The sequence below is a fragment of the Vulpes lagopus genome, chromosome 15 (assembly GCF_018345385.1).
Source record: "Vulpes lagopus strain Blue_001 chromosome 15, ASM1834538v1, whole genome shotgun sequence".
In the NCBI taxonomy this organism is placed as follows: domain Eukaryota; kingdom Metazoa; phylum Chordata; class Mammalia; order Carnivora; family Canidae; genus Vulpes; species Vulpes lagopus.
This window is the reverse complement of record NC_054838.1, coordinates 41,508,838-41,521,534: the sequence shown is the minus strand read 5'-3', so window position 1 is coordinate 41,521,534 and position 12,697 is coordinate 41,508,838. Positions and strand designations below refer to the sequence as shown.

At 40.3% G+C, this 12,697-nt stretch overlaps 1 protein-coding gene across 1 annotated transcript in view; it reads right to left on the bottom strand.

The window, feature by feature from the left end:
- Positions 1-12,697, bottom strand: part of FAT3 (FAT atypical cadherin 3) — a 650,121-nt gene that overhangs the window by 574,613 nt on the left and 62,811 nt on the right.

The window sequence follows — 12,697 nt, the reverse complement described above, 5'->3', positions numbered from 1 at the left end:
CATATTTGGAGATGGAGCCTGTAAGGAAGTCATCAACATTAAATGAGATCTACTGATCCAGTAGAATTAGTGCTCTCTTATAAGAAGGGACACTAGAGAACTCACAACTCTCCTTCTGCTCAGCCCTCTATCCCCTCCATGTATACTCATCAAGGAAAGGCTATGTGAGAACAAAAGGAGAGGTAGCCATCTGCAAGGGAGGAAATGGCTCTCACCAGAAACTGATTTACCTCAAACCTTCATCTTGACTTCTAGCCACCAGACCTGTGAGAAAATTAATTTCTGTTGTCTATCGCATTCTGTTGTGATGGCAAAGCTTAAGACAGCAAGAAATTGATGAAGTTAATAATGTGGTAGAAAACCACTTCATTGGAAATCTGGATCTCCATCCAACTATGTACTTGGAGGTAAGTGTATTATAGCCCAGTACCTCATTTCCTCCTCCTTAACATGGACAAGAGAGAACATCCTTTACTCTAGTGACACTACAAGAATCAGAGACCCTCTGAATGATTAAACAGCTAAGAATGCAGGGCTGTGTGGCATTATTGCTATAAACACTGCTAGAATCCTTTCCCATGTGTGGTCTCCAGGGGCCATGACCACCTGAATGGCTCCCAATCCTCTTCTTGAGGCCTCTAGCTCTACCCTCACAGACATTTTTTTTTCCAAGAAGAAATATAAGTGGTTTTAACAAGGTTCCTCATTTTTCCACATTTTATTGGGAAATATTTGACATATCACTTTATAAATGTAAGACACATACCATGAAGATTTGATTTACATTTATTGTGAAACTATAACAAGGATGGAGTAACATCCATCCTCTCGCCTATAAAAAATTAAATAAAAAGAAATATAATAAAGAAATACATAAAAGAAATAAAAATAAAAGTAAGAAGAAAAAAAAAAAGAAAGACATGTTTTCCTGTGATAAGAACTCACAGGATTTACTCTCTTAACAACTTCCCTATATGTGGCTTACAGCCGTGTTAACTATAGTCATCATGTTGTTCATTACATCTCTTGCATTTATTTATTATATAAGTAGAATTTTGTACCTTTCAACCACCTCCCTCCAAATCTCCTTCCTCCCCACTCTCTACCCCTGGTTAGTAGCCAGAGTCTGATCTCTTTTTTCTAATGAGTTTGGTCTTTTTCTTTTTTAGATTCTACATATAAGTAAGATCATACAGTATTGTCTTTGTCTGACTTATTTCACTTAGCATAATGCCTTTGGGAGATCTATATTGCCACAAAGGGTAGATTTCCTTTTTTATGGCTAAATAGTGTTCCTCTGTGTATGTGTGTGTGTGTGTGTGTGCGCGCGTGAGCATGCACGTGTTTCACTTTGTTGATGGTTTCCTTTGTTGTGCACAAGTTTATTAGTTTGATGTAGTCCCATGTGCATACTTCTTATTTTGTTGTTTGTGCTTTAGGTGTCATATTAAAAAAAAAAAACATTATCAAGACCTATGTCAAGCTTATTCCTTGACATTCTTCTAAAAGTTTCATGGTTTCAGGTATTATATTGAAATAATTAATCCATTTTGAGAGAATTTCTGTGAGTGGTGTAATATACTGTTCCAGTTTCATTCTTTTTCATGTGAATATCCAATATCATAGCAATATTTGTTAAAGAAACTGTCTTTTCTCCATGTTTTCTTTGATTTTTCTTGCCTTTCTTGTCAAAATTAGTTGACCTTCTGGGCTCTCCATTCTGTTCCATTGGTCTATCTGTCCTTTTTTATGCTACTATCGTACTTTTTTGATGACTAATGCTTTATAATATAGCCTGGAACAGGAAGGGTAATGCCCCCCTACTTTGTTTTTCTTTCTCATGATTTCTTTGACTGTTCAGGGCCTTTGTGGTTCCATGTAAATTTTAGGAGTGTTCTTCCTTCTTTTGTAAAAACTGCCATTGGAATCTTAATAGGGATTGTACTGAATCTATAGATAGCTTTTGGTAGTACTGACACTGTAACAATATCACTTCTTCAAATCCATAAACAAAGGATATCCTACATTTACATGAGTTTTCCTTGATTTTTTCATCATTGTCTTATATATTCCAGAGTAAATATCTTTCACTTCTTTAGTTTAATGTATTCCTGATTATTTTATTGTTTTTGATGCTCCTATAAATAGTATGAAGGTCTGTCTTTTTTTATAAGATTTTATTTATTTATTAATGAGAGACACAGAGGCAGAAACAAAGACAGAGGGAGAAGTAAGCTCCCTACAGGGATCCTGATGCAGGACTCGATCCCAGGACCCTGGAATCAGGACCTGAGCCAAAGGATGGTGGTTGATGCTCAACCACTGAGCCACCCAGGTCCCTCTAAGTTCTTTATTTCTGTTTCAGAAAATTCATTGTTAGTGTATAGAAAAACTACTGATTTTTGTTATGCTAATTTTGTACCCTATTCAATTCATTGAATAGATTTAACAGGTTTTTTTGGTTGAATCTTTTAAGATTTTCTCTATGTAAAATCATGCCATCTACAAATAGAGACAATTTTAGTTCTTCCTTTCCAGTTCTGATACCTTTTATTGCTTTATCTTATCTAATTGCTCTAGCTAGGACTTCCAGTACTATGCTGAATAGGAATAGTGAGAATGAGTACCCTGTCTTGCTCCTGATCTTAGAAGAAAGCTTTCAATCTTTCAACAGTGAGTATGATGTTAGCTGTAGGTTTGCCATAAATGCCTTTTATTATGTTGAGATATATTCTTTCTATACATAATTTGTTGAGTTTTAATCATAAATGGATGTTGACTTTTATCAAATGTTTTTTTCAGTATCTATTGGGATAATCATATGATTCATTCTATTAATGTGATGTATCATATTGATTGATTTATGTATGTTGAGCCATCTTTGCATTCCAGAATAAATCTCATTTAACCACAGTGAATGATCCTTTTAATGTGCTGAATTTAGTCTGCTAGTATTTTATTGAGAAATTTGTATCTCTACTCATCAGGAATTTTAGCCTGTAGTTTTCTTTTATACTAATATCTTTTTCTGATTTTTTTGAGATAGGTTCTTTCTTATTATTTTTTTACATAATTTTTTACATAATTTTTAAAATTTAAAGGGTTCTTTTTCTGCATAGTTGAGTCTACCTTTGAAACTATTGCATTCTTCAGTTCGTTTACTATATTTTTCAGCACTAGGATTTCTGTCTTAGTGTTTCTTTACCTGATGGTTGCTGTTTCCTTGTCAAACTTTTTGTTTCGTTCATGCATTGTTTTCCTCATTTTATTTGGTTATCTGTGTTTTCTTGTAGTTCATTAAACTTCCTTTAGCAGATTATTTTGAATTCTTTGTCTTATCTCCATTTCTTTAGGGTCAGCTATTAGAGCTTTATTAGTTTCCTTTGGTGGAGTCATATTTACCTAATTTTTGTGATCATTGATTCCTCATGTTTATATTTGGCACTTGAGTAATCGGACTCCTCTTTCAGATTTTACAGGTTTGCTTTTTTCACCAGTCAACTCAGTTTGGGTTTCTCAGTGTCTGTTGGTAACGTCCCTAGACAGGTGGAAAATGCTACTAGGGTCTATTTAGGGTGAAGCAACTGTTTAAACTCTAAGGATGGAGTTGGAGGAGTGCACATTTGGCTGAGAACAGCTGGTTGAATGGGACTGCTGGATTGGTCCCTAAGTGAGGCTGTAGGATGGGCTCTGCAGTAGGATGCATTCTCTGGTCAGGCTTACTAGATGGTCAGAAATGGGTACTATATTCAGTAACAGTTGGGTCTGAATTAGCTTCCCTGCCCTGGTAGGCAACATGATGGGATCCAGAGCCACATAGCTTACTTACTGTTTGGAAGCCCCATCAGGCCAGAGTGTGCACTTAACTCCCAGAATCAGGTGAGGCCACTGATTTTGCTTTGTAGAGAAGGAAAGCCATGAGTTTTGCTCTAGGTTCAAGTGCCACTGTATGCAGAGTTATGAATGAGCAGCTTCCCATGGGCTCTGGTTAGGTTCTCTGCTCAGACAGGCTTAATGCTATCTTTGGCAATGAGTCAGGCTACCAATTAGACTCCCTGCCTGGATGCAGTGGGAGAAGCTGCTCTAAAGCCAGTCAATGTTATTGTTGTCCTAATTCAAGCCAATCCAGACCCCAAATTCCTTATCTGAACAGGATCACTGGCTTTGCTTTGCAAACTATCGACTCTGCCTGCCCTTCTCTGGGCTCAAGCACTGCCAGGCTGCACAGCTTCCGAGAGTTGTCATCAGCTCTCCTGGTCAGATGGAGCTGGAAGACACTCTCCACAGAGGATAGGGCTACGCCTCAGCTTCTCTGCCTGAGAGGGGAATGGAGGGGCCACTTCACGCTATTCTCAATTTCCCAAACTGCTTCTCTGGTGGGAAGAGGATGGGATATATCCACGCAAAGCATGCATCTAACCCACTGCCAGGCATATAGAAGGGTCTCAATAAATGTCAGTTCTCTTCCATCCTACTGCCCATTTCCTGCTACTTACATGTCCCTTTTAAATAAAAGTGTCATCTCAGGTACATAGATATTTGCCATATGTAGTATAAAATAAAACCTTATATACACATCCACACAGATATGCACAGACATAAACTGGACTTACTTGATAAACACTGTGGCATTGCCATTCTGTGTTTTAAAACTATGCACACTAATTTTCTAGAGTACAGAAGGCAAGTGTCACACAAATTAAATATCCTCACAGACAAAAGCAGCTGTCTCACCTCACTTACCATCCCCAGGGTCATGTTTAACAGGCCTAGCTTTAAAACTACCACTGGAGGTATGTTTAAATTTCAGGGAAAATACAGTTCTGGACATCTGGATTAATTAAAAATAATCTGTCTCTCCCTAAGGATAATATTGATAAACCCATATAATATAGTCACACACTTATGCTAAAGATACACATTTGGCATATTTTTTAAATTATTCTTCTGTTTATTACTAATCTAGGAATATGTTTAACCAACAAGCTGTGCCTTGATTACAGGCCATTGTTATGCATTAATAAATACACTTGCTTGGATTTCACATCCACGGTTAAATTCTGCCTTGTAGTAAATAAGAGGGATTAAAAATTGGACCAAACTTTCCCATGACAGCATCCACATAGAGTATTACTTATACAAATTGATCAATTTGTTTCAGGGAATAAACTGCAAATAAAAGCAAACCATGATACTTTTAACTATCCTTACATACTCTAGAAAAAATAATTGCAAATTTCCCATTGTATTCTCTCTCCTAGGCTGAATCTTTTTTTTTTTTTTTTAGATTTTATTTATTCATTCATGAGAGATACAGAGAGAGGCAGGGACAGAGGCAGAGAGAGGCCTATGTCCACCTGTAGGGAACCTGACACGGGACTCGATCCAAGGACCCCGGGATCATGCTCTGAGCCAAAGGAAGATGCTCAACCACTGGGCCACCCAGGTGTCCCCCTAGGCTGAATCTTAAAGTGCAAATAGAGTTTACCATGGAGCACTGAAGGAAAATTTGACAGGAGAGGGGGCAGGCCATGCAAAGGTCCAGAGTGAAGAAGAGAACAGCATGGTGGAGAACTCTCTTGCCTTCTTCATGGCTGCAGCATACATGGTAAGAGAAGTGCTGCACACTCTCTAAAATCCATTTCAGCTCTGAAATCCTCTGATAATGGTGATCATAATACACTGGGGTTTTCTTTGTGGCTCAGAGATAGGGAAGCAGAAGTAAGTTTTGGCCCTCAAAGCAGAACATGCATCCATTTAGACCAAATTTCCTTGTCCAGACAAAGTATAGCACCCCCTACATTCCTGTCCAGGAAAGACAGAAACTCTAGGTTCCTTTTTCCATCTGAGTTTCTAACTAGCTAATGTTCTTCCCCTCCCCAGCCTGAAGCACAGGGCTGGGTACCAAAGCTGAGGGTACAGATTGGATACTGTCCTAACCCTTGAGGAGGGGGTACACACTACCCTCACCCTGCCCCCTCTCTATCCTCCTGGTTGGAACTGATTTCTCCAGTGCAAGCATGAGGCGTCCATAAAAACACAGGTGTACCTACCTGGTAAGAAAGGAAAGATACCCTCAGTGAACATCTGAAGAGTCAATCCCTCCAACAGAGCAGAGTGAAAATCTGAAGAGTCAATCCCTCCTGACTTTGCCACCTACTAATCTTTGAACTTGATGAATTACATAAGCCTTTAAACTTTAGGGTCTTCATGTGCAAAATGGGAACAATACCTATCTCCCTTGTGTGTGTGTGTGTGTGTGTGTGTGTACGCAAGAGAAAAAGACAGAGACAGAAAGACAATAAAAAGCATTCCACCAAGCATAACCCAGAGTAAATAAATGCTCAGTAAATGTTAGATATTTTTGCTCTGGTCCCTTAAAAAGACAGCTAAGAGGCATGCAGCTTCCCATATATCTTTGCAAGCCAAATCTTTCAAATGAGTGCTTATCATGTCACTACAGTAATTATGTGAAAATTCTCTGATTAGTTACACAAGAGAAATCACACTGTTGTTCCGAGGTGGCTGGTGTGCAGCTGAAGAAAGCCATATAAACTATGGCTACATCCATCCCTTCTGCTGGTAAGCTTGGAATATCTCTCATTAAATACTAACATCACAGGAAACTGAACTTTTGGGCCATGAAAAGGCAGATTTTGCTGGAAAGCATTTCATTCATTTGTTCATGTACTGATGGCTTCTTATAAGTCAAGCACCATTAAGGAGCTAGTGATACAGGATCAGACAAACAACAGATGATAATCTTTGCCTCCAAGGGGTTTCCATCCTAGTAGGGGTAAAATGAAAAGAAATGGAGATAATAACCAAAAATATAGGATAATAAGGAGTATGAAAAGAGGGCAGTAAAAGGTGACTGGCAGCACTGCAGCAGGTGACAATTTTCAACAGACCATTCAGCTAAGTCATCACTGAGAAAGCCACACTTAAATAAATATATGAAGGAGGCAAGGGAGTGAGAATGTGGAGAAGAGCAACCAGGCTGGTGTTGCAAACAGCACTCCAGTGGGAACAGGCTGGTTCGCTCAAGAAACAAGGATAAGGGCAGTGTGGTGAGAGTCAACGAGCTGAAGAACAATAAAGTGGGAGAAAAACAAGGGACCAGATTCTGTAGAGTCTTTGTGCAGTTAGGTAGGGAGCCCTTGGTGTACAATCGGACTAATGTTTAGCAATATTAGTGAATGGAGTGTTAAAAAGAGACCACAACATAGAAATGCTAAAGCAAGGAAACCAGTTAATTATATTTGTAATATGTTGTAATTATATATAATTAACTATAATATAATTAGGAATTTGCAACATATTGTAGTATGTCTATGTCATGGAGACTCTGAGCTAGAAGAATAGTGGCACGACCATCATTGAGATGAGACAAGGAAGACGGTAGGAGAAGCAAGTGTGTGGGGTAAAGAATGGGAGATTCATCCCAGGCACCTGAAGATTTAGATATCTTATAGAGATTCCATTTAAATGCTGAATAAACCACTGAGTAGGTGAGTTTGGAGCATGAGGGGGAGTCAGGCTGGAGCTCTACATTTAGGATGCAGAGATGGCATTAAAAGCCATGTGATAGGGGCACCTGGGTGACTCAGTTGGTTGGGCATCTGCCTCCGGCTCAGGTCACGGATCCCAGGGTCCTGGTAAACAGCCTGCATCGGGCTTCCTCACCCTCTCCCTACTGATCCCTCTGCTTATGCTCGCTCTGTCTCTGTCAAATAAATAGATAAAATCTTAAAAAAAAAAAAAAGGCCATGTGACTAGAAGGGATTACTATGTGAGTGAGTCTTGTTTTAGAAGAGGTTAGAGAACTGATTTTAGGGCACTCCTATGGTCAGTGAGAAGGGGGCCAGGAGACACCAGCCAAGAAGGCTGAGAAGGACCATGGAGAGAGTACTGGAAAGGAAAACTGGCATGTCCTTTAATGAAAAATGTGTCTTACGGAAGAGGGAAGGAATGATCAGTGGTGTCAAATGCCGCTGACAGCTCGAACAAAGAGGGCTGAGCTCTGACCAATGACTGTGGCAACAAGGGTCACTGACACAGCCAAGAATAGTTCCAGTGGAGTGATGAGGACAAAACTCTGACTGGCTCAGAGCTAGGAGAATCTGGATGGAAAGAAAGTGAGGGAAATGAGGATAAGCAACTCTTTCAAGGAGTTTTACTGAAAAGAGGAGCATCAAACGCTGCATCAAACGAAGCAGTGTCTGCAGGGAGATGTGAAATCAAATAAAGGATGTTTCTTAACGATGAGAGGGATTAAAACACACATGCATGCCATTAGGAAGTAATAGAAAGCAAAGAATGATGCAAGAAAGAGACAGTGCAACAGGAGTTTCTGCTCAGAATCGAGAGAGCCAGAAATGGGGCCCCATACCTGAACCTGGAACAGACACAGTAAGAGGCAAGGAAAATGAACTTTACCCATGGAGATAAGCATAGGAGTCAAACCTGCAGGATTAGCCCTTCAGACACTGGAAGTTTCCAGACCACCAGCCAACATGTGTCACTAAAAGCACCAAAGAGATCATTTAGAGAATACAGGTTCTTGGGTGGACCCCAGAAGGGTTACGGATGATTGCACAGCCCTGCACCTCTGCTGGGGCCTGCCCTAACCCTCTGGCTTCTGAACCCTGCCAGCAGGCCTGAGGCTAACAGCATATTATTGTTCAGGCTCCAGCAGTTCTGAGGTAGAGGTGTCAGCACATTCACAAGGCACAGAAAAGGAGGTAGGAACATGGTACACTAACTACCCTTAGCCAAAGTGCTAACCTGGTGTGGTCCAACAAACCTGGAAAATGAAAAATGCAAATATTCAGTTTATGATACTCATTCCCTAGGAACATTTTTTCAAGAATTCATAGGAACATGATGGAACGGTAGACACTATAGATTTGTTTCAGTTTAAACAAGGTTCTGGTCTTCAAGAGACTTCAAATTTGACAGGTAGAGAAGGGAAGGCAAGCAAGATAGGCAAACACGCCGATTTATAATATGGTAAACAAGCAGAGTGATAAAAATGAATGCGTGAAAACACAGAATGCATGAATTCATTCACTTCTTTATGCACTGCCTTGTTCCAAGAAAGACTTAAGATGAGGAAATGCATACATAAGGCAGCCCATAGAGCTAAAGGACAGGAGATGCAAGAAGCAGACCTGGGAACTGATCAGCTCTAGGCTTGCGTGGGATGCCCCAATTACTCTGAGCCCCTGTGTCCTCATCTCTGAAAGAGGAGATAGAACCAGAGGATCTCAGGGCCTCTACCTCATACTTCTTTGACTTTGTGATTCACTTCATTTCCCAAAAGGCATTTCTCAACCTAATGGTGACTTATGTTTTATAAATGTGTGCCTCCAGGGATACCTGGGTGGCTCATTGGTTGATCATCTGCCTTTGGCTCAGAGCATGATCCCGAGTCCTGCATTCGAGTCCTGCATCAGGCTCCCCGCAGGGAGCCTGCTTCTTCCTCTACCTACGTCTCTGCCTCTCTCTGTGTGTCTCATGAATAAATAAATAAAAATCTTAAAAAAAAAAAAAAACAAAGAAACACGCTTCCATGCACATGTCTCTAACATAGACCACTCACCGGCTCTGTAGCATCTCTCCGCCTGCCAAATAGGCTTCACAATCAGGCAACTTTAACAAATGCCCCCAATTCCACTGCCCCCCTGGCGCAGGTGGAACTTCGGAGCCAACGGACTCTTTCCAAGCCAGCACCAAAATGCTCAAGAAGCTGAGAATGGTGACAGTCAATGGTCACAAAAACCAGCAGCTTAAAAAACTCAATTTAACCAGGCAACTCATGGAGAGCCCGGCTTGCTTCTTAAATAAATATCATGGCTGCCAGTAGGAAGATTAAAAGAAAGATGGCATGAGGGTTGCTTAGCAAGGAGCAAAAGTATTTGCTATGGCAAGGAGATATTTTGGCCAATTTTTTTTAAAAAAAATGTGAAATAGGAGATCTGGCAGGTTTGGGATTTGCCTAGTATTTCTGCACACAATTCTGCTTCTTGACAGAGGCATTTCTGATTCAAACAGCGAGAGGAAACCCAGGTCCAAAATAAGAACTAACTATGCCTACACTACACCATATTATACTGTACACTGAGTAGAAAGAGTACGGTTATAAAGGACCCTCAGTGTTTCTGAACAAGTTTCTCAACCACACTATACATTTACTACCTTAGATATCCCAGCAGGTTTTCACTCTAAACCACCTAAGTATGTAGATTTTTAAACACCACTTAAGTGATCTTCTCCCCAAAGAATTAAATTACCATTTATAGCCTATTTCTCTATTAAAAATTAATGAATTTACTAGCTCCTAGGATGGAGGCCTTCATTTGTTTTATAATGAAAAAAGCTTTGATCTGCAATTCTCCAAGGCTGTGACTGTTTTTATTCTTCAGTTCTTCTCATTAAAAATAAATACCTCCATTCTCTAAGATACACCTGCAAAGCACTTAAAACACCCATTTGAACAATAGGAAACCTATTTTCGTCTCCCCGCAAAAGAATCTAACTGTTTAAAGTGCTTCTGCAGTAGGAAAAGCACTTTTCTTCACCACCCAGGCACCATTCTGGGTGGTGAAGGACCAAAATTGAAGGTTTGCAACTAATCAGTATTTACAGAGCAAGCTCAAAGGGCAACTTTGTAAAGCCGAAGATCTGAGCTGTAATCAGAATTCTTCACATATTGTCTTTTGCTCAAGAGGGAGTAACAAGCCAACTTGAAGTCACAGCCTGATTCATTGAATACTTCAGGCTACACCCCCTAATGCAGTCCAAACCACCAGGAGAGGCTTCTCTAGAACAGATGCCACAAGCCTAAATAGCAAAAGGCAAATGATCTCTAAGTGCATAACCAAAAAATGGCTTATTTTTTCTCCTGTGCTATTACTATAGTAAAATGCTCATAACCAGATCCTAAGTGTTTTATATATTATGAAGACAAGGGAATAGGAAGGCTTTTCTAAATGAACTAGCTTTCATAGACTGTTGCTAATTCAAGTGTGGTCATTCAGGAAAACAGCTACCCCAAAACAATTTCTATATTTGAATAACATGACCCATTCCACTCCAGTAACTATTTGCTGATTACACAAAGGACGCCATGAGCAAATGGAGTAATAAGTTCCCTCTGTGTGTCTAAGGGAAGGTTTCTCAAACCTATTTCCAGGATCTGGGCACTCACATTCATTACTCACCGCTAGATTATCCAGGCTTCTGCGACATGAGATTTAGAATAATCAAAAACCCTGAGCTGATCCTGTCACTGGCAGTGATTGCCTGCCTAGAAGTCAATAAAACAGACTTGAACCCTGAATTTTCCAATCCACAGTCACCGCATACTGAATCTCTGTAATAAATCAGCTGCTGGAATGACAAAGCATCACCAGCAATGTGTATCTCCACTGCCAAAACTGAGGAGAGTTTCCCATTAGGAACCGTCTCTGATCTAAAGCCCCGAGCCAACAGCAAAGGGAAGCAGTCAATCTCTGGGGAGAGGAGGGGAGTCACGCTGTTGTTAAGCAGCAATTTTTGCCAACACTCTCATCTTGGGGAAGAGCATTAGGAGTGGCACTCGAGAGTGCTGCCAAGCTGTTTACCCACTGCCTGCCATCCTGCCCACCATACCCATGATCCTCTGAGGTGGGAAAGGGAAGCAGGGTGGAACATTCTGAAAAACAAAATATACAATCCCCCAAATAAGTTACGCTGCCATTTCCCTCCTCTACTGCCTCAATTAAACACAAATAGAAAAATACACAAGAGATTAAAAAGATTTTTTTTCTTAATTTTGGCACTGAATTATAAATATGCAAATGACTCCTCTAGGAGACAAAACACTGACATGCACAACAGAACCAGATATGATCCTACTGCCAAGATGACTGCTTTTCCCCAAGCATAAAGGAAATCATTTCAAATTTGGCTAAGCTAGATAATTTCGTTAAAATAGAGGAGACCTAACTGCCTGTCCCCAGATGTCACACAGATGATCAGCCACTTGAGTAGGTACCTCAAATGAGCTACATGGGAGCTGCAAGAAGGCGGTGATCCTCTGGACAGAACATGGTCAGCACTTCTCAATCTGCAGTGTGTGTTACTTCTACTCTATATCCTAACTCCTTCACATCCCACCACACATAAAAACTTGGGCAGCACTCTCAATTAATTCCCATTCTAGAATGCCTAACCATTTGGCAAAATAATAATAATAATAATAATAATACCACCATGATAACAGATAACAGCCTGCCCTTAGTAAAAGGCTGCACATGCATATAAGTGTGTGCCTAATCAGAAAAACAGACTCATGTGTTTTCAGAAGTTGTAATCTTAGCTGTGCACGAGGGTTGAGCAAGCAGAGCCCACAGAGCTGTCTTAAACACTCTATACTCTCCCATTCCCACCCTATTAAAATTGGAAGACATCAGCCTCTGACTTCACCAGGCAACCTCAACTCTCCTGAACACTCCCTAATTCTTGTCCCAGAGATACCCACTAATTTGATGAGAGTCCACTGCCTTCCTGCTTCTGCTCCCTCCCATTCCCACTGCATAAAGAAACCAGGAAGATAATACCTCTAATGCTATTCTCCTAATATAAAATTCTATCAACCATGGGCTATGAGCATCTAACTCTAATCTAGACGAAATCTCCTGTTTTCTGATGT